This window comes from Acanthaster planci, linkage group LG03 (assembly GCF_054643075.1).
Source record: "Acanthaster planci isolate LZ-2023a linkage group LG03, COTS_SCS, whole genome shotgun sequence".
Lineage (NCBI taxonomy): Eukaryota > Metazoa > Echinodermata > Asteroidea > Valvatida > Acanthasteridae > Acanthaster > Acanthaster planci.
In genome coordinates this window covers 2,219,900-2,245,458 of record NC_141779.1, presented here as the reverse complement: position 1 = coordinate 2,245,458, position 25,559 = coordinate 2,219,900, and the positions used below count along the sequence as shown (strand labels likewise).

Sequence of the window (25,559 nt, the reverse complement as noted above, 5' to 3'; positions counted from 1 at the left end):
TTTGAGGGTAGGGTTAGTCAAATTAATGAACACTGACTTTTCCTTATAAGGCCAGTGGGCTGCCTCATGACCCATCCGGTCCAGCCCTGCTTTCCTCCCCAAGGGCCTTGTGGTTCAACTAGTCATTCCTTAAGTGAGGCTCATTACTTGGAAAGTGGTTCTACTGTTGAAGGTCAATCCGTGCATTGAACTTAGGTAGCAATACAACATGTGCTATTGTAACATGGTGATACTTTTATGCTCAAATATCTGGAGCCATCTTTGCCTGGAAAGGGGACTGTTAAAATGAGGAAAAAGAGAATTGAACAAAAGTTAAAAGCAGTAGGACAAGGTTTGCCTTTTTCGCCAACATTTTCCTAACATGGACATGAAACGTGCTCTTTTACACGCAACTTGGATTGCCAGATTTAGACAATTTTCAGACGTTCTTTGGTCGAACATATGGAGCGGTATTTGCGCGGAATGAGGAATGGTAATGTGGGGACGAATGCAAAAATTCACAAAAACAGCAAGCAGTCTGAAAAAATTCGTCCTCTTTCTCCCATATTTCCCTAAACACACCAAGGATGGATATGAAATTTATGTTAATCGTTAGAGCATGTGCTCTTTTGAGTAGTGGTAGGATTGCCCGGAGAAAGGTGAGAAAAGCGTGGAGAAAGGTCAAAGGCCTAACAAGCAATTAGAGATCCCTGGCCTTCTTTTTCGTATATTTCCCCGGTAAGTAAAAATATGGATACAAAACTTACATCATTCGATACACGAAGGTATGCCCTTTCAAATGTCGCTCAGATTGCTAGATTTGAATCATTTTTAGACATGTAATGCCCAGATATAGGGTGCCATATTTACTTGGGAAGAGGACCGGTAAAATGTGACAGCGGAAAATTGCACATTAAAGTAGCAAGCATCAAGCCGTCTGTGCGCAGGAACAGGATCAGTACAATTTGCACAAAGGAAGAATTGCATAAAAAGAAGAAGCAGTGAGACAACTCTGCCTTATTCTGTGGATACTTCCCTTCACAATAACAAATATGGATCTGAAACTTAGACCGATGGATAGAGGAATATGTACCGTTTTAGAAGCTGCCATGTATCACATTTAGACAAATTTCTGAACGTTTATGCTGCCGGGAAGAGGACCGATGAAGTGTGGACAAAGGACAAATCGCACAAAAACAGGAAGCACTAGCTCAGACAAGAAGTCTTGCCTTGTTATGATTATGAAACTTTAATGCATAGAGGAGCATGTGCCCATTGATTGCCATCATGCTTACCACAATTTAACAATTTTCAAACTTTTTAAGCTAGAATATTATCGGGATCACAATGAGCGCTCATGAGGCACAGTAAGGTGTTGACAAAGGAAGAATTGCAACATCACACGCAGCAGTGGGACAACTCTTATCTTTTTTTGCGGGTATTTTCCTAGCTTCAGTTTAAATATGGCCAGAAAGATTACATCAATAAACATTTACCCTCTCCGTCGATATCATGATCAGCCCATTTTGACCATTTTGAGACTTTTTACTGTAAACTCAGTTATCGAGAAAAACGAAGCGGCAAATAAAGACCGACTGCCGAGTGTCTTAAGGAAACTCTGACCCTCAATCATAAATATGTCTCTTCTGTTGCCATATGGGAATGAAAGTTTTTTGAGTTTTTTGGCATATAACCTTTCCAAGACTCCAGGATCAGCCAATCGCTTGAACATTTGATATCGGATATAGAGACAACGTGGCGGCAGAGGCAGAGTGTGTGACGTTTGTAGCATGCAAAATCAAACAAAATATAAAGCCTACATGTATTTGTTCAATGTTTCCAAATGTGGAAATAAGATGTGGGTAGTGAAATGTGTATCCTTGTCCAGTCACGCCAAGCTCGCCCATTAGGATCATTTGTTAACCTACTTAACCTCCGAGATAAAAACTCTTCGACCAAAAGAGACCAACCAACGTGTGTACAATGAGGAAATACTTTCATTTATTCGGCATTTTCCAGGATAAAGAACAAAAATTAAACAAAACACATGACACATATATACTAAAATCACAAACACAAACTTACTAATGCCTGGAGAGGAAACAGTTATCCAATAACTGTCATCCGTAAGCCTTCCTTTCTGAAGCTCCAGGTTTTACATAATCGTGCACTCACATACACAATAAAGTAAAAGCACAAGATTCAAGAAATGGCAAATAAATAAATCGAACAGAAAAAATAAATTAGTTGGCAAAATAAGATAAATATGACATACAAATACATTAAAATAACAAAATAAAATTAATTACAGAAACAAATCAATCAATTAAACAATAAGTACCCCAAAACAATAGAAAAAATTACTGTGTAAAAACCAAAAAAAAGAAAGACACCATGAAATAACAAAATACAGTTCAATACCGACAAAAGCAAAACCATTGACACATCTGGCCAACATGGCAAATCCTAGGTATTCAAATCCCCCCATTTTGTGCTTCCTTGCACCAAACAACACAGTGACCCTCCCACAACTTGCCAGTCCCAACGACCTTATTACAAAGGTACTCCACTGTAAATTCAATCAGTACTCTGTCAAGTTTCATATACTTTCAAATTCAAGTGGATACTTGGTAAGTTGATCCGGTGTTGAAGGGTTATTTAAACCACTTCAGTTGTCGAACGTTCAGGTACATGTAGTTTATCTCAAGAGCATGTAATTGGCAAAATGTGAAGTTTTTGCATTCGAGCCCTCAGGTTTGTCCAGCCTGATCGTTTCAATATACCACCTGTTCACTAAGACTATTTCACGGTCAAAAGCTCTATGAAGACCTCTAACAACAAATGTAAGCAAAAGATGGATACTTTTAGATTCACATAAAGACAAATTCAATGTACATATGCAACCAATCTGTGTAATCCATTTTAAATCTTCTTCACTAGAGAATTATCCTGGTTGCTCAACGTTGAATTTTGTTCTAATTTGTCAATGTATAAGGTTTCTGTTGTGAAGGTACCAGATAGGCTACTTGTATTCCAGAATAGTCAACACTAGAAACTTGCAAGATGAAAGCAAGACATACTAAGTCTGTTTGATTTGGTAGTGACATAACAAGATTTTCCCGAGAAATTTTGTACTCATTATCAGCTTCAAACTGCATGTTAACTAAGGTACAATTCAGGTCCACTATTTTCTTTGACCATCCTAGTATAAGCAAAACTTTGGTTTCCCTAGTAATGTATTGAGATGCATTTAACTAGCATGACAACATCTTTGGTAGCCATGAATATCTTGAAGGTCACCAGACTGACATTATACTGGCCTATACACAAGAGCACTGTTACCAAATAAAGTGCTAGCTGACACGATGTGATAAGGAAAGTCGTTGGTATACATAAGAACTGGATTGAGCTCAAGACACTTCCTTGAGGTACACCAGATGGTACAGAAAAACCATGCAAAGTAGCAACCTTTCAACAAAACCTTTTGTTGCCACCACAAGACAATCGGTCACTGCAACAGTTGCAAATTACCAGTTCTGTTATGTTGAGGAAATCAAAATCATGCTGTTGTTACTTTTATTGCCCCTAAAAGGCTCAGTGCTCTTATACAACAGATATTGCAGCCGGAATTCGCTCATGCTATTCCAGAACAGACAAGATAAGAAAGTGATGATAGAGGTTGAGCATGTCACAGCATGGAGCGTATCACTGTTCAACCAACAGCAGAAGACTAACGAGTAGAACAGATAAGCACAGTGCTAGAGTCCAAATCTTGGCCGTAATTGTGGTACTGAGTACAGGCGTAAACAAATCACAGACAAATGTTTAATTAGGATGACATGATTCAAGACTAAAGGCATCACATGAACAATAAATGACAAAAAACCAAAATTACCAACAAGCCAATAAAATAACCTCAAAAGGAGGGCACAGAGGACTTGATTAAAACTGGATATTTTTTAAATGAGTAAATTCACATGATTTAAAAGAACGAGTAAAGAAAATTCTTTTCTTAGCATGGCCTTCACTTTGCGGGATAATTTTCTTACGTTTGGAAATATGGAAATGAAACATTCTCCTAAGATTTTTTTGCTCTTTTTTGGGCTGTCATTTCGATCACCTGTGTGGAGACTACTGTTTCCTTTGCTCTGGTTAATTTGTCTTGTTAACGATATGACCATAAACGGGGGTAATAGTAGTTTATTTTACTTTTGCAGTCCCTGATGACCCACATGACTGATATTTGTCTCGTTATGTATTCGGATGTTTATCCCTGGTCCCTGCTACTGCTTATATTTACTTGTATTTGTGCTTTTGTTGTTTTTACATAAATTTTGTTTAATTTTGCTTTGCTTGTTCTTGTGATGGTCAAATAAATAAGAATTGAAGAGATGGTACCCATCACGATTAACCAAGGTAAACCTTTTGACCATTTGAAGACTATCGTCATATACACAGGCCAAACTAACTACTATAACAGATTGACTAACAAGTACAAGAGGGAGAGGATTACTAGCAAACCAAATGACTGACCCAAGCTTTTCTCCTTCGTTTGTGTATAGTTCTCTTGAATGTAGGAATATCAGAATGAAACATTCTTCAGTGGATATGTTCAACAAAATGACAACAAGATCAGTTGATTTTCACCAACCCTACAGTCACAGGCAAAAGCTTAGTTTGGATTAGGCCTTATATAGAGCCAAATTTGCTTCAAAACCATCCAATTACAAATGGGAAACCAGGAAGCATAACTGCCCTAAGTATTCACTTTCATTAAATAAGACTTGATGCTTTACATGGTGGAGAATAAAAACAGGGCTTGTGGTTACATCATGTGGATAGATCTCCCTTGAAAGAGGTACGGTTCTGATAAGAACTGTAGAGTGTCTGCTTGACGTTTCATCCAGCATGCTCTCGTCATCCTCAAGAGTGGAGCCTGATTAGCCATGCTCCAGATTTTACAGAACAATTGTACATGCATACAAAATTATGTACAAATATTGTTTCAAAATCTGGAACACGACTTTCATTGTTGGGCTCAAATCAGAACATAATATAAAGTGCTTACCGAGTGAGCTGTGTTGTCAGCAATGCCAATTGCCAGTGATGTGTTAAACTCCAGAAAACTGTCTCCAAGGGACTTGGTCTTGTCTCTTCATCAATGCTACAGCTAATAAAACCACACAGTCAAGTCAACTAAGATCAGGGCCAAATAACATACAAATAGACATCACTGCGATGTCTTTATAGTCTTTAAGTTTCATTTTCGTATTGACCTTTGTTTCAACTCTCTTCAATTGTTGGTTGATCAGCAAACACAACTCATGAAAAGTCATCATTCTAAAGTTTCGAAGCAGCCATTTTAAACTGACACCCCTTCTACTTTCTTAGGCTCTTTCAACAGCCCCAGAAAGAAGAAAATTTAGACAGTCCAAAATCGTCTGATTCAATAGGATTTTGTGTACACCAAAGGGGGTTGGGCCAAACACTCTCTGATATTTCACGTTTTACCTGCCATCCAAAATTTATCAATGGTATTAAATTATGGCTCCCCATACACAGGTGTGTCACCCAGGTTTACACGAAAATTAAATTAATCCACAGAGAAGGACCTCCGTCCTTGTCAACTTTTGGAAAAGTGAAGAGACCTGTAACATAATGACGTCATGCTTAGTTTCCTAAGGCAGTGAGGTGGGAAGAAATAACTGTCCAAGTAAAAAATAATAGCTTGACGTCTTTATGTTTTGGGTCAATATATGAAATATATATGAGTCCACAGGGGACTGAATCAGTGAATTACACCTTTAGAATAACCAACAACATTGGACCCACGTACCATTTACCCAGCAGGCAGCAGCAAGAGATCAAAGTCCGATCACCTCAACAACGAGCACAGGAACCCCATCCTCAAGAAGTTGGATGTACCATGAACAGCGGCTCACTCAGCGGCTTGTGCTCTGGCTTAGATGGACACACACAAGTCATTACAAACATGCAAAAGGAAAATATGACAACACAACATGAGTGTATTAGCTTGGATTAACTGATTCTCAGAGGGCAGTGGAGAATGAGAAAGATGGAGAAAAGTAAGTCATAAGTGCTTCCCTAAATGACCTTCTTCCAGGCATGTGGAACACCAAAGAATTATTGTCAAGATGGCTTACATCATACTTCCCAGCCAATGTTGAATCCTTGGTGTGTATGATAGAAGCCAGCCTGTGTTAAGGATATCATGAAAGAAACTCTGGACACACACGTTATTTATTCTGCATGTTGCTGCCATAGGCATGGAGAGCCTCAATCTGGCAGATTGTACAATTGTGTCACAATCAGCTTCTGAAACATTGTCCAGTCATACGGTATAAGATCTGACACAGCATGCACAGAATGACCAAGCAACACATGGAAATCACTGAACCGATTTTGTAAAGATCAAGCTCGAGATTCTGCATGCCTGGGGCGGCAGCGTGCAAAGAGCGAATTGTACCTACTGTGGGCTAGCATGCCATATTGTAACAACCTGATGCATTGCACCTTTTATGTATTTGACACAGAAGGATGGCTTCAGTGAGTAAAAAGTTGGCTGATAACATAAAACAAGTCCAGATTTTTAAACAACCCTTCTGGAATGTGTACACTCATCCTTGTACGTGATTTGGATCCAGGAATGAGGACATTTCATTTCAGTACACTCCTCATTCACTACAAGCAGCCTGTAGATGCAGCTTCTGTCTTGTTTCTGTTCACTTTGGCACAAATTGTACGACCACACCAAAAAATTCCATCCATTTTTTGTAGTTTAATTCAATCCAACCTTAAAGGCCGGAGATTCTCATTAGTTGAAAACTTAAAAGACAAAACCCAAGGTCAAGATCTACAGGACAACCAGGCATTTCACTATTACCATAACCCATGGACCGATATCAGAATAGGATGCAGACTGTTTCCATACCTGTTGAGTAGTGTCACCAGTGATAAGATATCTCTGATTTGTTACACTCCAGAGAACGGCCTCCAGGGACTAGCTGAAACTGTCAAACTACTGAAACTAGGGAAACTAAACCCTGTTTGAATTCCAATCTGTATTACTGCACACATGTGGAGGCCACAATTTCAAAATATATAGGTGCACTTTACAACAGTAGTTGAAACATCATTGAAAGCAGTGTCAAATCAACAAAGATTGGGGCCAAATAATATACAAGCCCACATCACTGGAGTTTCTCATATAAATCTTATTATCTTTTTAGTTGTCATTTTTCCATTTCTTTTCAATTGTTGCTTGACTAGTTAGTATATTTTATTTTTCAAAACACCTTAAATACATGTACACTTCCCAAAAAGTCCTTTTTCTCAATCCTGTAAGCAGCAGTTTAACATATTACATCCCTCTACTTTTTTCAGTTCTTAAGATTTGTTTTCAACCATCCACAGATGCAAGCCTGCAAAACAAATAGTGTTGATCTGGGGTTATATTTAAACAATCCCACCAGTTTTTTCAGCCAAACAATCTCTTCAATCTGCCTTGAGTAGAAGCACAACTTAATTGGTTCAAAAGAGCCGTGTTGGTTGGGAGTATTCATTTTGTTGTTAGCGATTGGGCTACTACCATGTCCTCGTCGTTCATGAACCAGTGATGCACAGTTAGTAACAAAGGAGCCTCTGATGCCAAGGAAATAGTGTTCTCTCGGTCCAACTAAAGGCTAATACAGGAGATCACAGTCTGTGCAGAAAACATTCCCAAATTATAAACAGTATTAACCGTAACCTCCAAGGGTGCATGTGAAATCATAATAAAATCAGAGGATTTTGAAGACCATTTTAACTTTAATAGCTCCCCATACACATGTCACTCGGTATCTGGGCAAAATAAATGTATTCACCAAGCATGATCCTTAGATAGACATAATGAAGTCACACTTTGTTTACATGCGCTATATTATAAGACAGTAAGGTGGGGTAGGTCTTAATGTACTAGGTCTACAGGACATGAGGGAAAGAGTTCACAGGAGACTCAATCAGTGAATCCAACCTTTGGGATGACCAATAACAAAGAATCACTCACGTTTTAACAAGAAGGCTACAGTAAGAGATCACAGTACAATCACCTTAACAACAGTGGCCATCATCAAGAAATGCCAAGAAGCTGGTCATCCTGTAAGCAACGACTCATCAGCAGCTTTTGCTCTAGCTGAAATGAATGCACATAACAGTCATTAAAACATGCAAAATGAAAAAATGGCAAGAAAATATGAGTGGAGGAGCCTGTTTGCCGATTCTCAGAGGGCTTTGAAGGATCGGAAAGATGGAGAGAGCTGATTGAGAATTTGTAATTCACGTATGTGCACCCAGCACTGCCGGTGTATCAATCTAGTTATACTTGGCATTTTATGGGGTGGTGCATTACAGGGGTAGCCATAATCCAGTCCCGCCTCCTGTGATACGGCTTCAAATTTTTATCAAAAGAAGCAGCGGTGGAGAGCCGTAGCCAATGTTCAATACTTGTGCATGCCGTATTCTCACATGGAGACGCCGCACCGTGTGTTGCCAACATAGAGTGCAACATAAACCGTTGAAAACATTTCATGTAGGGGTTTTACTGAAGATAAACACGTACCCTACATATATATTTGCAATGGATGTTTGTAATGACACACATAATAAAGCCAAAAATGCAAATGTTTCTTAAAATAGATATTGAGCCTCTTCATACAACAGTGTCATTAGAAGTGAGTATCATTCCATGACACAAATAAACTAAATTCTACAATATTCAAACATCAATTGAACTTTCGGTTAAGCAATGTGTTGCTGTGACAGAATAAAATCACAGTGCACCTGACTTTTAAGTTCGTGAATCTGGCTTTAAAAACTTTTGCAAGCTAATGACCATCAGGATGACGTTTAGTTCAACGCTGGCTCCATATTTATGTGTTTCACATTCTTGTGAAAACCCCTATTGCAAGAATATCATGATTTGTTTTGCACAAAGACGGGAATAAACAAATTTTCACTGCTTGAAAAAGACTACTGCATATTTGACTAAATAAGATCATTCACTCACAAAACAATCCAGCAAATGTCTCACATGTCTCACAAAAGCTAACTGGCATTCCAGTCTACAACCCTGAACAATAAGTAAAACTAAGTTGAGGAAGGAAACATACATGTACATGGTAAGTGCTGCCACAATAACCTTCGTACTGAATGAGAATGACTGAGAGAGAGGGGGAGAGACAACGGAATAACAGACAGATGAATAACAGATAGACTGACAAACATACCGACAGCACATAGACAGGTGAACAAAACAAAGAGGACAGTTATTTTGGAAACTAGACCTCTACCAATTGTATTTTCAGTACAGAAAGATTTTACGGTAATAACCAAAATCATTTTGGCATAGAAGAATCTTTAAAAATAATCAGGTTGTATTCAGAAATGATTAGCACAACATCCAATTTTAAGATTTTCATCATGCAATTAGTAGAGATTTCCATGTATGGCTCCATGCAACACAGACTTAAAGTATGAGGCCTACTTTCTACCCAATTTTTACCAGGTTCACTGAAATATGTAGAAATTACAGATTGTATAATGTATTTATTAAATTCTGAACCTCAGTGGATCGGTCTAGTTAGTTATAAAGACTTTGGCTTCCTGACAAATTCTCGTGGGGTGTAAAGTAATGTTTTCTCTTCATTTACCACATCAAATCATACTATCCTCCAGTTTGTTTAGACTACTCTTTGACTATCAAATTAGTAACTTTGGCCCCACATACAGGCTGGAGACTTTCATTGGTTGAACAATTTGTTGGACAAAAGTCATGTTTCAGATTTACAACACAACTGTACATAGGTCCCTATTACTCCCTAGGCCTATTTTTTTATTTTATTAACATTTTATGTTGGGCTGTTATCAGAAGTAGGCTAGGCCTACAGTGTTTATATAGCGTGAGCTGTTTCCAGACCTGCTGAGTACAATGAAGTGTCAAAATACATCTCAGATTTGCAACAATCCACAAAACAGTCTCCCAGGAGTGTTCCTCGTCTCTCCATTACTGCTACAAGTTAAGAAACCAAAGGAACTCCGTTAAAATCCCAGCCTGAATGCCTGACAGTCACTGTGGGGCCGCCATGTTTAAATACAGGGTGCACTTTACCACAGCAAAAGCAGTGTAAAATCAACAAAGCCAAGCCCAAACTTGTGGAGTTTGTCATACGGAAATCTCGTTATCGTCTTTGCCGTCATTTCTCCATTTATTTTCAATTGTTGGATGGTAAGCCAGTGGTATTTCTCACCTTTAATCTCACCTCCTGTGAAGTCACATTTGAACAAACCCGCCAACTTAGCCACACATGCGTTCTTGTGCGTAGGCATTGTAATGCTAATGCTCGCGCCACCGTGGAAAACTGGTCGTCGATCAACATATTGAGCAGGGTACCAAACAGGGGATAAAACAGCGCTGGTGATTGGCGCGCTTGAAATAGACCCTGTGAGTGTGCACAAGCACGACGAAGATGTGAAGATAATGCAATTATTATTTTTTTTTCGTAATGTAAATCAAAAGAATGACCACTATTGCAAAGAGAAAAAAAAAGCATCTCCCAAAACTGTTGCGAGTCAATTTGCATCAATTTAAAAAACCATGTATTTCCTACCCCCAAAGCCTGGACAAACGCGACCGTCTGAGGCTTGGGTTTCCAGAGCTACGGCTAGGTCAATTGTCTACGCGTCTCCACGCATTTCCAATGGAGCGAAGACCTAGACCTAGCTCTTGACAAGAGATTCGGATGCAGCCGTAGTTCACATCTTGACCGCAACACACACCATGACGTCAAACAACAGTCAGTCGTAGAAAAGATGCTATACGAGACGTTATCTACCAAAAAATCATCAAAGTTACGTCCGAAATTCTGGGGATTCTAGCTAATTATACCTTTTTCAGGTTGCAATATAATGCTTCCTGAAGCAAAACCGATACTGGAATTTGATGCATTTTGTTTATGGTCGGCTTTCTTGACACGGACTGCATCAAACGATGGGCAACATAGAGTGGTACTTATTATTATATTATTTCGTGTGAACGAGATGATTTTGAGGGAACGAAACGATAAATCGAAGGAACGGAATTAAAAAAAAATATTCATTGTGCCTGTCCCGTTAGGGGCTCCTTAGGTACTCGTAGAGAGGGACATCGAATGCAACTGTGCGTTTTTGCAAGTTGGGTCACACTCACTGTCCGACAGTAAATGCCCCCCCCCCAAAAAAAATTCAAAATACATACAATGTAGGGCGGAAATAATGCCGCCCAGCGCTCTGAAGGAACGGGTTAGCCTTTCAACGGTTTTGTGTGTGTGTGTGGGGGGGTTGTCGGATCAGGTCGACATTCAAGACAATGACCAGAAGCGGTTTTCTTTTGAATAGGGGTTTGATATGCTACATTTTTAATCAGTCCTTTCCCAAAATTATTAAGCATACTTTTGCCCTATGCGGAATAACAGGTGAATCGCTGGACTGCTGGGCAGCTTAAAGAGCATAACACTGCATGGGTAAATAAGTGGTAAAACAAAACCACTTTCTAAAACCGTTGGGCAAAAAGAGACAAGTCTACCTATAACAGAGCCTGAAAGTTGACCCTTGATGGTGCTCTTCCGGAACACTTGGGTAGGATAAATAACGAGCAAAGATGTTATAATTAGCTGTTTCGGCAACTCATGAAACAGGTATTGCTTTTCTGATTTTTTTAGCTGTTTTGGCAACAGCTGGAACAGCTCTTTCTTTTCTGATGATATTTTAGCTGTTTCAGCAACTTTGCCGAAACAGGTATTGTTTTTCTGATTATTTTGTTTTAGCTGCTTCGGCAACTTTGCCAAACAAATATTGTTTTTCTGATTTTTTTTTTTTTTTTGAGCTAAACAGTATTGTTTTTCTGATTATTTTTTTTCTTTTTAGCAAGTTGCCGAAACAGGTATTGTTTTTCAGATTTTTTTTCTTTTTCAACTCAATTCCTTCCACCAGTCGACTTTGGCAGTTTACTAAATCTGATCGACTTTAAACTTGGCAGACCTTTGGACCATCATCCAAGGACGGTCCTAGAAGAATTTCACAATGATAACGTAAGTAGTTTATCTATTATTGATTTTTTAATAATTAATTTTCCCCATAGACTTTGTACACAGATTGCACACAGTTTACAGACTGTCCTATATCAGGCTATGAGGGCGCTATTGCAGAATTACGGTTACACTTGCTTGGGCTTTCAATTTTCAACAAACTGTCCTATATTTAACCAAAGGGTTTCTACACACATTGTCCAGCATAATGCGTGAGCAGTCCTCAACTTTGACCGAGAATTACTACCAGAACGAAAAAGAAATCTGACAAAGTTTCCCTTCCGTTCGATCGCAAATATACCCAAGTGTGCAAATATTAAATAATATTTCATAAGTTTTTTCCAGTTTAGACAAAAATCACGTGACATGAAATTAAAGGAGCAGTTTTCCTGCACACGTGTTTCTAGGCCATTGACTTTGTACACGTTTTGGAGCCACAATTTTGGTAACTTTGCAATGTTTGATCGTTCCAAAGTGATAGCCAACGAAGACCCTGATGCAAGATTTATTGCAAAGGGATGACGTCATGATGACTTCATCACCTTATTTTATATTCATTTTTGAACATTAAATTTTTCCCCATAGGTTTTTGTACACGTTTTTCTTCTTAACACAAGTGAACAAGTAGTCTTTAACTTAGGCGCAAGATTACTACAAGAACAAAGGAGAAATCGGGTACTTTACGCTGTGCTATTTTATTTGAAATATGCCTAAGAGTCCGAATATGAAGTTATATTTCGTAAAAATTGTTTACTTTAAGCGCAAATCACGTGACATGAACTTAAAGGAGCAGTGTTTCTGCAAATGAGTTTATAGCCCATTGACTTTGCACACGTTTTTGAGCGACAATTTTGGTGACCTTGCAATGTTTGATTGATGGCAAAATAATAGCTAACAAAGACCCCGATGCAAGATTTATTGCAAAGGGATGACGTCATGATGACATCATCACCTTATTTTATATTCATTTTTTTAATATGTAACTTTTCCCCCTTGGTTTTGTACACGTTTTTCTACTTAACACAGGTGAACAAGTAGTCTTTAACTTCGGCGCAAGATTACTATAAGAACAAAGGAGAAATCGGGTACTTTACGCACTGTTGTTTGATTTGAAATATGCCTAAGAGTCCGCATATGAAGTAATATTTCATTAGAAGTGTTCAGTTTAAGTGCAAATCACGTGACATAAACTTAAAGGAGCAGTGTTTCCGCCAATGAGTTTTTTGCCCTAGACTTTGTACATGTTTTCAAGGCACAATTTTAAAACCTTTCTGATGTTTGATGGTTATCAAAGTGACAGCCAACAGAGACCGTGATACAAAAATTATTGTAAGTAAAGGACGTTATGATGACGTTATCATGTCATTTATTCGTGATTTTTCAATATTTATTTTAGCCCATTGACTTTGTACACGTTTTCAAGCAAGCATTTGGGTTAGTTTGAGAGCTTTGATCAACTTTAGTTACAGCCAAGAAAGACCTTGATGCAGAAATACATCAAAATTTATGACGTCGTGATGACGTCATCATGTGATTTATTATTGATTTTTAAATATTTATTTCAGCCCATTGACTTAGTACACGTATTCGAGGCACTAATTTCGTACCTCAGTAATCATTGATCACCGTCAAACTTACAGCAAGCACTAACTATACAACGAAGATAATTCTAAAATATTTATGTCATGATAACGTCATCACGTGATTTGTTATTAAATTGTGAATACTTAAATATTCTTTTAAATGTATAAAAACCCACATAAAATCAACCGTGGCCTCCCACAACATTCTGTCTGCAGCAAGTGCCAGGATAAAATGTGGTCTCGATTTTTGTCTCGTGTAGGTCAAATGACATAACAATTCCTTCCGGTTTAAACCAGAAGTAGGCTCATTGTTTGAAAGTGGTAAAAGCCGTAAAGTTTTTTTCGACATAAGGCCTCTCTCTGTGTTAATGCTGGGTTGAAACCTTGCTTATATCTTGGAGAGGAAGTGCTTTGATCAAATATTGAGCTCATTTAGTGATAACGTCAAAAATAATTGCTTTTTTTGTAACGGACAGTATCGGCGTTATCAACATGTCAGATGTTGTTAATTCTGCCTGAATTCTACTTTTGCGTTGATTAAAAAGGCGCGTGACACCCGATGATCTGCGTGGGGACGTATTAAGTCCTGAACCCCAAACAGGACGGGTGATGAAGTCAATGACAACATCAGACCCTTAACTTGCAGATTCAGCGTGGCGGCAGTTGCCAAAGAACGGCAGAGTAGTTTTAAAGTTTATATCATGTAGTTCAACTTCTAGTCACAGTTATCAAAAGTGAAATTCATTTTTGCGCCAAAATGTTCAGGATAGTGCAACAGATGTCATCTCTAGTGGTCCTGCAATCTTTGTTCTTATATTTTGTACACAGAAAATGTGCAATGGATTACTCTTATGTTAGATATTATCAAAGATTTTTTGGTTTTTAGTGTTCAATGCATATTTATAATTATGCAAATAACACGGGGTTCGCAGACCAATGTCAGTGGAGAATACACTCTTTAAGGCCCTGTATCTTCTAAAGTACATGTCCGATTGGTTTCAAATTTTGCAGATACCTTAAATAGAGAGTGCTGAAGAGGAAAATTGACCTTATGTGATGATGACGTCATGTGCAGACAAGTCAGGTGACATTAAATTGAACTCTTGAAGGCCCTATATCTCCTGATGTACCAGACTAATCGGGTTCAAATCTTGCAGATATCTTGAGAAAGGGGTGCTTCAGAGCACGAACTGCCAAGAACTGCCACTTCCTTTGGCAGCTATTTCCCTAACTACTCCAAATAAGGATATGAAACGTACATGAATGGATAGAAGAACATGTGGCCTTTCAGATGAAACCAAGATTGTCAGATTTAGATAATTCTCAGGACTTTTATGCTCGATTATATGAAGTATTCCCTGCGCGAGATAAGGACCGGTATAGCGCACAAGAAGCCAGAATTCCGCAAAAAAAAGGAGGCAGTTGGAAAAGCACTTGCACATCCTTTGGCAGCTATTTCCCTAACTACTCCAAATATGGATATGAAACTTATATGAATGGACAGGGGAACATGTGGCCTTTCAGAAGAAACCAATATTGCCAGATTTAGATAATTGCTAGACCTTTTATGCTCGAATATATGAAGCATTCCCTGCGCGGGATAAGGACCGGTATAGCGCACACGAAGCCAGAATTCCGCAAAAATATCAGACAAGTGGACAAGAACTTGCATTTCCTTTGGCAGATATTTCCCTAACTACTGCAAATATGGACATGAAACTTAAATGAATGGACAGGGAAACATGTGGCCTTTCAGAAGACACCAATATTGCCAGATTTAGATAATTGCTAGACCTTTTATGCTCGAATATATCAAGCATTCTCTGCGTTGGATAAGGACCGGTATAGCGCAGACAAGGCCAGAATTCCCCCAAAATATCAAACGGTCAGACTAGAACTGGCACTTCCTTTGGCCGATATTTCCCTAACTACTGCAAATATGGACATGAAACTTAAATGAATGGACAGGGAAACATGTGGCTTTTCAGAAGACACCAAGATTGCCAGATTTAGATAATTCTCAGACCTTTTATGCTCGATTATATGAAACATTCTCTGCGCAAGATAAGGACTGGTACGGCGTAGACGAAGACAGAATTCTGGGGAAAAAAAGGAGACAGTTGGAAAGCAAGTCGCACTTCCTTTGGCAGCTCTTTCCCTAACTACTCCAAATATGAATATGAAACTTATATGAATGGACAGGGGAACAGGTGGCCTTTCAGAAGACACCAAGAGCGACAGATTTAGATAATTCTCAGACATTTTATGCTTGAATATATGAAAAAATTCTCTGCGCAGGATAAGGACTGCTATAGCGCAGACGAAGCCAGAATTCCCCAAAATATCAAACAGTCAGACAGGAACTGCCACTTCCTTTGGCAGTTATTTCCCTAACTACTGCAAATATGGATATGAATCTTACATGAATGGACAGGGGAACATATGTCCTTTCAGATGATACCAGGATTGCCAGATTTAGATAATTCTCAGACCTTTTATGCTCAATTATATGAAGCATTCTCTGCGTGGGATGAGGACCAGTGTAGCGCAGACGAGGCCAGAATTCTGCAAAAGTATCAAACAGTCAGACAAGAACTGGCACTTCCTTTGGCAGCTATTTCCCTAACTACTAAAAATATGGCTTTGAAACTTAAATGATTGGAGAGGAGAACATGTGGCCTTTCAGATGACACCAAGATTGTCAGATTTAGATAATTCTCAGACCTTTTATGCTAGATTATATGAAGCATTCTCTGCGCAGGATAAGGACTGGTATTGCACAGACGAAGGCAGAATTCCGCCAAAATAACGAGGCAGTTGGAAAGCAAGTCACTTGTCCTTTGGCAGCTCTTTTCCTAACTACTCCAAATATGGATATGAAACTTATATGAATGGACAGGGAAACATGTGGCCTTTCAATAGACACAAAGAGCACCAGATTTAGATAATTCTCAGACCTTTTTTACTGGAAAATATTAAAAATTCTCAGCGCAGGATAAGGACCGGTATAGCGCAGACGAAGCCAGAATTCCGCAAAAAAGGAGGCAGTAGGAAAAGAACTTGCACTTCCTTTAGCAGCTATTTGACTAACTACTCCAAATATGGATATGAAACTTATATGAATGGACAGGGGAACATGTGGCCTTTCAGATGACAGCAGGGATGGAACATTTTGATAATTATTAGACTTTTATGCTCGAATATATCAAGCATTCTTTGCGTTGGATAAGGACCGGTATAGCGCAGACGAAGCCAGAATTCCCCAAAAATATCAAACGGTCAGACTAGAACTGGACCTTCCTTTGGCAGATATTTCCCTAACTACTGCAAATATGGACATGAAACTTAAATGAATGGACAGGGGAACATGTGGCCTTTCAGATGACACCAAGATTGCCAGTTTTAGATAATTTTCAGACCTTTTATGCTCGAATATATGAAACAATCTCTGAGCGAGATAAGGAACAGTATAGCGCAGACGAAGCCAGAATTCCACAAAAAAGGAGGCAGTTGGAAAAGAACTCGCACTTCGTTTGGCAGCTATTTCCCTAACTACTCCAAATATGGATATGAAACTTATATGAATGGACAGGGGAACATGTGGCCTTTCAGAAGACACCAAGATTGCCAGATTTAGATAATTCTCAAACCTTTTATGCTCGAATATATGAAACAATCTCTGAGCGAGATAAGGAACAGTATAGCGCAGACGAAGCCACAATTCCACAAAAAAGGAGGCAGTTGGAAAAGAACTTGCATATCCTTTGGCAGCTATTTCCCTAACTACTCCAAATATGGATATGAAACTTATATGAATGGACAGGGGAACATGTGGCCTTTCAGAAGGCACCAAGATTGCCAGATTTAGATAATTTGCAGACCTTTTATGCTCGAGTTTATGAAGCATTCTCTGCGCAGGATAAGGACCGCTGTGGCGCAGACGAAGCCAGAATTTCCCAAAAATATCAAACAGTCAGACTAGAACTGGCACTTCCTTTGGCAGATATTTCCCTAACTACTGCAAATATGGATATGAAACTTAAATGATTAGACAGGGGAACATGTGGCCTTTCAGATGACAGCAAGATTGGAACATTTAGATAATTCTTAGACCTTTTATGCACGAATATATCAAGCATTCTCTGCGCGGGATAAGGACTGCTATAGCGCAGACGAAGCCAGAATTCCGCAAAAAAAGGAGGCAGTTGGAAAAGAACTTGCACTTCCTTTGGTAGCTATTTCCCTAACTACTCCAAATATGGATTTGAAATTTATATGAATGGATGGAGGAACATAAGGCCTTTCAGATGACACCAAGATTGCCAGATGTACATAATTCTCAGACCTTTTATGCTTGAATATATGAAAAATTCTCTGCGCAGGATAAGGACCGCTATAGCGCAGACGAAGCCAGAATTCCGCAAAAAAAAAGGAGGCAGTTGGAAAAGAACTCGCATTTCCTTTGGCAGATATTTCCCTAACTACTGCAAATATGGAAATGAAACTTATACAACTACATAGGGGAGCATGTGGCCTTTCAGATGACGACAAGATTGGAACATGTAGATAATTCTTAGACCTTTTATGCTCGAATATATCAAGCATTCACTGCGCGTGATAAGGGCTGCTATATCGCGGACGAAGCCAGTATTCCGCAAAAAAAAGGAGGAAGTTGGAAAAGAACTTGCACATCCTTTGGCAGCTATTTCCCTAACTACTCCAATTATGGATATGAAACTTATATGAATGGACAGGGGAACATGTGGCCTTTCGGAAGACACCTAGAGTGCCAGAATTAGATAATTTCAGACCTTTTATTGTCGATTATATGAAGCATTCTCTGCGCAGGATAAGGACCGGTATGGCGCAGACGAAGCCAGAATTCCCCAAAAATATCAAACGGTCAGACTAGAACTGGCACTTCCTTTGGCAGATATTTCCCTAACTACTGCAAATATGGATATGAAACTTAAATGAATGGACAGGGGAACATGTGGCCTTTCAGAAGACACCAAAAGTGCCAGATTTAGATAATTTTCAGATCTTTTATGCTGGAATATATGAAAAATTCTCTGCGCAGGATAAGGACCGCTATAGCGCAGACGAAGCCAGAATTCCGCAAAAAAAAGGAGGCAGTTGGAAAAGAACTTGCACTTCCTTTGGTAGCTATTTCCCTAACTACTCCAAATATGGATTTGAAATTTATATGAATGGATGGAGGAACATATGGCCTTTCAGATGACACCAAGATTGCCAGATGTACATAATTCTCAGACCTTTTATGCTTGAATATATGAAAAATTCTCTGCTTAGGATAAGGACCGCTATAGCGCAGACGAAGCCAGAATTCTGCAAAAAAAAGGAGGCAGTTGGAAAAGAACTTGCATTTCCTTTGGCAGATATTTCCCTAACTACTGCAAATATGGAAATGAAACTTATACAACTAGATAGGGGAGCATGTGGCCTTTCAGATGACACAAGATTGCCAGATTTAGATAATTCTCAGACCTTTTATGCTCGATTATATGAGCATGCACTGTGCGAGTACAGGACCCGGTATAGCGCAAAGTCAGAATTACGCAAAAATATCAATTAGTGAGACAGGAACTGGCTTTTCATTTTGCATATATTTCCCTAACTAATACAAATATTGAAATTAAACTTATATGAATGGATAGAGGAACATGTAGCCTTTTAGTTGACAGAAAGATTGCAAGATTTAGATAATTCTTAGACCTTTTATGCTCGAATATATGAAGCATTCCATGCGCGAGAAAAGGACAGGTATAGCGCAGACGAAGCCAGAATTCCGCAAAAAAAGGAGGCAGTTGGAAAGCAAGTCGCACTTCCTTTTGCAAATATTTCTCTTACGACTACAAATATGGAAATCAAACTTATATGAATGGATAGAGGACCATGTGGCCTTTCAGATGACAGAAAGTTTGCAAGATTTAGATAATTCTTAGACCTTTTATGCTCGAATATATGAAGCATTCTCTGCGCGGGATAAGGTCCGGTATAACGCAGACGAAGCCAGAATTCCGCAAAAAAAGGAGGCAGTTGGAAAAGAACTTGCACTTCCTTTGGTAGCTATTTCCCTAACTACTCCAAATATGGATTTGAAATTTATATGAATGGGTGGAGGAACATAAGGCCTTTCAGATGACACCAAGATTGCCAGATGTACATAATTCCTAGACCTTTTATGCTTGAATATATGAAAAATTCTCTGCGCAGGATAAGGACCGCTATAGCGCAGACGAAGCCAGAATTCTGCAAAAAAAAGGAGGCAGTTGGAAAAGAACTTGCATTTCCTTTGGCAGATATTTCCCTAACTACTGCAAATATTGAAATGAAACTTATACAACTAGATAGGGGAACATGTGGCCTTTCAGATGACAGCAAGATTGCCAGATTTAGATGATTCTTAGACCTTTTATGCTCGATTATATGAGCATGCACTGTGCGAGTACAGGACCTGGTATAGCACAAAGTCAGAATTACTCAAAAATATCAAGCAGTCAGACAGGAACTGGCTTTTCCTTTTGCAGCTATTTCCCTAACTACTGCAAATATGGATATGAAACTTATATAAATGGATAGAGAAACATGTGGCCTTTCAGATGACGACAAGATTGGAACATGTAGATAATTCCTAGACCTTTTATGCTCGAATATATCAAGCATTCTCTGCGCGGGATAAGGGCCGCTATAGCGCAGACGAAGCCAGAATTCTCAAAAAAAAAACAAACAGTCAGACAAGAACTGGCACTTCCTTTGGCAAATATTTCCCTAACTACTGCAAATATGGATATGAAACTTAAATGAATGGACAGGGAAACATGTGGCCTTTCAGAAGACACCAAAAGCACCAGATTTAGATAATTTTCAGACCTTTTATGCTCGAATATATGAAGCATTCTCTGCGCAGGATAAGGACCGGTATGGCGCAGACGAAGCCAGAATTCCCCAAAAATATCAAACGGTCAGACTAGAACTGGCACTTCGTTTGGCAGATATTTCCTTAACTACTGCAAATATGGATATGAAACTGAAATGAATGGACAGGGGAACATGTGGCCTTTCAGAAGACACCAAGAGTGCCAGATTTATATAATTTTCAGACCTTTTATGCTCGATTATATGAAGCATTCTCTGCGCAGGATAAGGAACAGTATAGCGCAGACGAAGACAGAATTCCGCAAAAAAAAAGGAGGCAGTTGGAAAGCAAGTCGCACTTCCTTTGGCAGCTATTTCCCTAACTACTCCAAATATGGATATGAAACTTATATGATTGGACAGGGGATTATGTGGCCTTTCTGATGATGCCAAGATTGCCAGATTTAAATAATTCTCAGATCTTTCAGGCTCGAATATATGAAGCATTCTCTGCGCGAGATAAGGAACAGTATAGCGCAGACGAAGCCAGAATTCCGCAAAAAAAGGAGGCAGTTGGAAAAGAACTTGCACGTCCTTTGGCAGCTATTTCCCTAACTACTCCAAATATGGATATGAAACTTATAGGAATGGACAGGGGAACATGTGGCCTTTCAGAAGACACCAAGATTGCCAGATTTAGATAATTCTCATACTTTTTATGCTCGATTATATGAAGCATTCTCTGCGCAGGATAAGGACCGGTATAGCGCAGACGAAGCCAGAATTCCCCCAAAATATCAAACTGTCAGGCAAAAACTGGCACTTCCTTTGGCAGTTATTTCCCTAACTACTCCAAATATGGATATCAAACTTATATGAATGGACGGGGGAACATGTGGCCTTTCAGAAGACACCAAGAGCGCCAGATTTAAATAATTCTCAGACCTTTTATGCTTGAATATATGAACAAATTCTGCGCAGGATAAGGACCGGTATAGCGCAGACGAAGCCAGAATTCCGCAAAAAAAGGAGGCAGTTGGAAAGCAAGTCGCACTTGCTTTGGCAGCTATCTCCCTAACTACTGCAAATATGGATATGAAACTTATATGATTGGACAGGGACTATGTGGCCTTTCTGATGATGCCGAGATTGCCAGATTTAGATAATTCTCAGACCTTTTATGCTCGATTATATGAAGCATGCACTGTGCGAGTACAAGACCTGGTATAGCGCAAAGTCAGAATTACGCAAAAATATCAAGCAGTCAGAAAAGAAATGGCACTTCCTTTTGCATATATTTCTCTTACGACTACAAATATGGAAATGAAACTTATACAACTAGATAGGGGAAAATGTGGCCTTTCAGATGACAGATATCCATATATTCATATATGGATATGAAACTTAAATAATTGGACAGGGGAACATGTGGCCTTTCAGAAGACACCAAAAGTGCCAGATTTAGATAATTTCAGACCTTTTATGCTCGATTATATGAAGCATTCTCTGCGCAGGATAAGGACCGGTATGGCGCAGACGAAGCCAAAATTCCCCAAAATATCAAACGGTCATACTAGAACTGGCACTTCCTTTGGCAGATATTTCCCTAACTACTGCAAATATGGATATGAAACTTAAATGAATGGACAGGGGAACATGTGGCCTTTCAGAAGACACCAAAAGTGCCATATTAAGATAATTCTCAGACCTTTTATGCTGGAATATATGGAAAAATCTCTGCGCAGGATAAGGACCGCTATAGCGCAGACGAAGCCAGAACTCCGCAAAAAAAGGAGGCAGTTGGAAAAAAACTTGCACTTCCTTTGGTAGCTATTTCCCTAACTACTCCAAATATGGATTTGAAATTTATATGAATGGATGGAGGAACATAAGGCCTTTCAGATGACACCAAGATTGCCAGATGTACATAATTCTCAGACCTTTTATGCTTGAATATATGAAAAATTCTCTGCGCAGGATAAGGACCGCTATAGCGCAGACGAAGCCAGAATTCCGCAAAAAAAAAGGAGGCAGTTGGAAAAGAACTTGCATTTCCTTTGGCAGATATTTCCCTAACTACTGCAAATATGGAAATGAAACTTATACAACTAGATAGGGGAGCATGTGGCCTTTCAGATAACACAAGATTGCCAGATTTAGATATTTCTCAGACCTTTTATGTTCGATTATATGAGCATGCACTGTGCGAGTACAGGACCCGGTATAGCGCAAAGTAAGAATTACGCAAAAATATCAAGCAGTGAGACAGGAACTGGCTTTTCATTTTGCAGCTATTTCCCTAACTACTGCGAATATGGATACGAAATTTATATGGATGGATAGAGGTACATATGGCCTTTCAGATGACACCAAGATTGCAAGATGTACATAATTCTCAGACCTTTTATGCTTGAATATATGAAAAAATCTCTGTGCAGGATAAGGACCGCTATAGCGCAGACGAAGCCAGAATTCTGCAAAAAAAAGGAGGCAGTTGGAAAGCAAGTCGCACTTCCTTTGGCAGCTATTTCCCTAACTACTCCAAATATGGATATGAAACTTATATGATTGGACAGGGGATTATGTGGCCTTTCTGATGATGCCAAGATTGCCAGATTTAGATAATTCTCAGACCTTTTATGCTCGATTATATGAAGCATGCACTGTGCGAGTACAAGACCTGGTATAGCACAAAGTCAGAATTACTCAAAAATATCAAGCAGTCAGAAAAGAAATGGCACTTCCTTTTGCATATATTTCTCTTACGACTACAAATATGGAAATGAAACTTATACAACTAGACAGGGGAAAATGTGGCCTTTCAGATGACAGCAAGATTGCAAGATTTAGATAATTTTCAGACCTTTTATGCTCGAATATATGAAGCATTCTCTTCACAGAATAAGGGCCGCTATAGCGCAGACGAAGCCAGACTTCCCCAAAAATATCAAACAGTTAGGCAAAAACTGGCAATTCCTTTGGCAGATATTTCCCTAACTACTCCAAATATGGATATCAAACTTATATGAATGGATAGAGGAACATATGGCCTTCCAGATGACACCAAGATTGCCAGATTTAGATAATTCTCATACCTTTTATGCTCGATTATATGAAGCATTCTCTGCGCAGGATAAGGACTGGTATTGTGCAGACAAAGACAGAATTCCACAAAATAAAGGAGGCAGTTGGAAAGCAAGTCGCACTTCCTTTTGCAGCTCTTTTCCTAACTACTCCAAATATGGATATGAAACTTATATGAATGGACAGGGAAACACGTGGCCTTTCAGATGACGACAAGATTGGAACATGTAGATAATTCCTAGACCTTTTATGCTCGAAAATATCAAGCAATCTCTGCGCGGGATAAGGGCCGCTATAGCGGAGACGACGCCAGTATTCCCAAAAAAAACCAAACAGTCAGACAAGAACTGGCACTTCCTTTGGCAGATATTTCCCTAACTACTGCAAATATGGATATGAAACTTAAATGAATGGACAGGGGAACATGTGGCCTTTCAGAAGACACCAAGAGTGCCAGATTTAGATAATTTTCAGACCTTTTATGCTCGATTATATGAAGCATTCTCTGCGCAGGATAAGGACTGGTATCGCGCAGACGAAGCCAGAATTCCCCAAAAATATCAAAGAGTCAGACTAGATCTGGCACTTCCTTTGGCAGCTATTTCGCTAACTACTCCAAATATGCATGTGAAACGTATATGAATGGAGAGGGGAACATGTGGCCTTTCAGAAGACACCAAGAGTGCCAGATTTAGATAATTCTCAGACCTTTTACGCTCCAATATATGAATAATTCTCTGCGTGGGATAAGGACCGCCATAGCGCAGACGAAACCAGAATTCTGCAAAAAAAAATTACGCAGTTGGAAAAAAACTCGCACTTCTTTTGGCAGCTATTTCCCTAACTACTCAAAATATGGATATGAAACTTATATGAATGGATAGAAGAACACGTGGCCTTTCAGATGTCACCAAGATTGCCAGATTTAGATAATTCTGGGACCTTTTATGCTCGATTATATGAAGCATTCTCTGCGTGAGATAGGGACCGGTATAGCGGTGACGAAGCCACAATTCCGCAAAAATATCAGGCAATTGGCCAAGAACTTGCATTTCCTTTGGCAGATATTTCCCTTACTACTGCAAATATAGAAATGAAACTTATACAACTAGATAGGGGAACATGTGGCCTTTCAGAGGACACCACGATTGCCAGATTTAGATAATTCTCAGACCTTTCATGCTCGAATATATCAAGCATTCTCTGCGCGGGATAAGGACCGGTATAACGCAGACGAAGCCAGAATTCCGCAAAAATAAGGAGGCAGTTGGAAAAGAACTTGCACTTCCTTTTGCAGCTATTTCCCTAACTACTCCAAATATGGATATGAAATTTATATGGATGGATAGAGGAACATATGGCCTTTCAGAAGACACCAAGATTGCCAGATTTACATGATTCTCAGACCTTATATGCTCGATTATATGAAGTATGCACTGTGCGATTACAAGACCCGGTATAGCGCAAAGTCAGAATTACGCAAAAATATCAAGCAGTCAGACAAGAACTGGCACTTCCTTTTGCATATATTTCCCTAACGACTACAAATATGGATATAAAACTTATACAACTAGATAGGGGAAAATGTGGCCTTTCAGATGACAGCAAGATTGCAAGATTTAGATAATTTTCAGACCTTTTATGCTCCAATATATGAAGAATTCTCTGCGCGGGAAAAGGACCGCAATAGCACACACGAAGCAAGAAATCCGCAAAAAAAAATAGGCAGTTGGAAAAGAACTCGCACTTCATTTGGCAGCTATTTCACTAACTATTACAAATATGGATGAGAGACCTATATGAATAGATGGAGCAACATGTGGCCTTTCCGATGACACCAAGATTGCCAGATTTACATAATTGTCAGACTTTTTATGCTCGATTATATGAAGCATTCTCTGCGCAGGATAAGGAC

General features: G+C 39.1%; 2 long non-coding RNA genes across 12 annotated transcripts in view; one reads left to right on the top strand and one right to left on the bottom strand.

The window, feature by feature from the left end:
- LOC110985198 (uncharacterized) overlaps window positions 1-25,559 on the top strand; it is a 235,219-nt gene that overhangs the window by 67,507 nt on the left and 142,153 nt on the right. The window lies entirely within an intron of this gene.
- LOC147799548 (uncharacterized) lies at window positions 1,959-10,401 on the bottom strand. Of its 6 annotated transcripts, none has more exons than XR_015424865.1 (7): window positions 10,284-10,394; window positions 9,953-10,045; window positions 8,045-8,170; window positions 6,932-7,702; window positions 5,816-5,940; window positions 5,048-5,149; window positions 1,959-3,769 (listed from the first exon to the last, which is right to left on the bottom strand). It is a non-coding gene; the product is annotated as an uncharacterized LOC147799548 (long non-coding RNA). The 6 variants fall into 6 exon arrangements; XR_015424864.1 differs by having other exon boundaries at window positions 8,088-8,170; XR_015424869.1 differs by lacking the exon at window positions 9,953-10,045 and having other exon boundaries at window positions 8,088-8,170; window positions 10,296-10,401.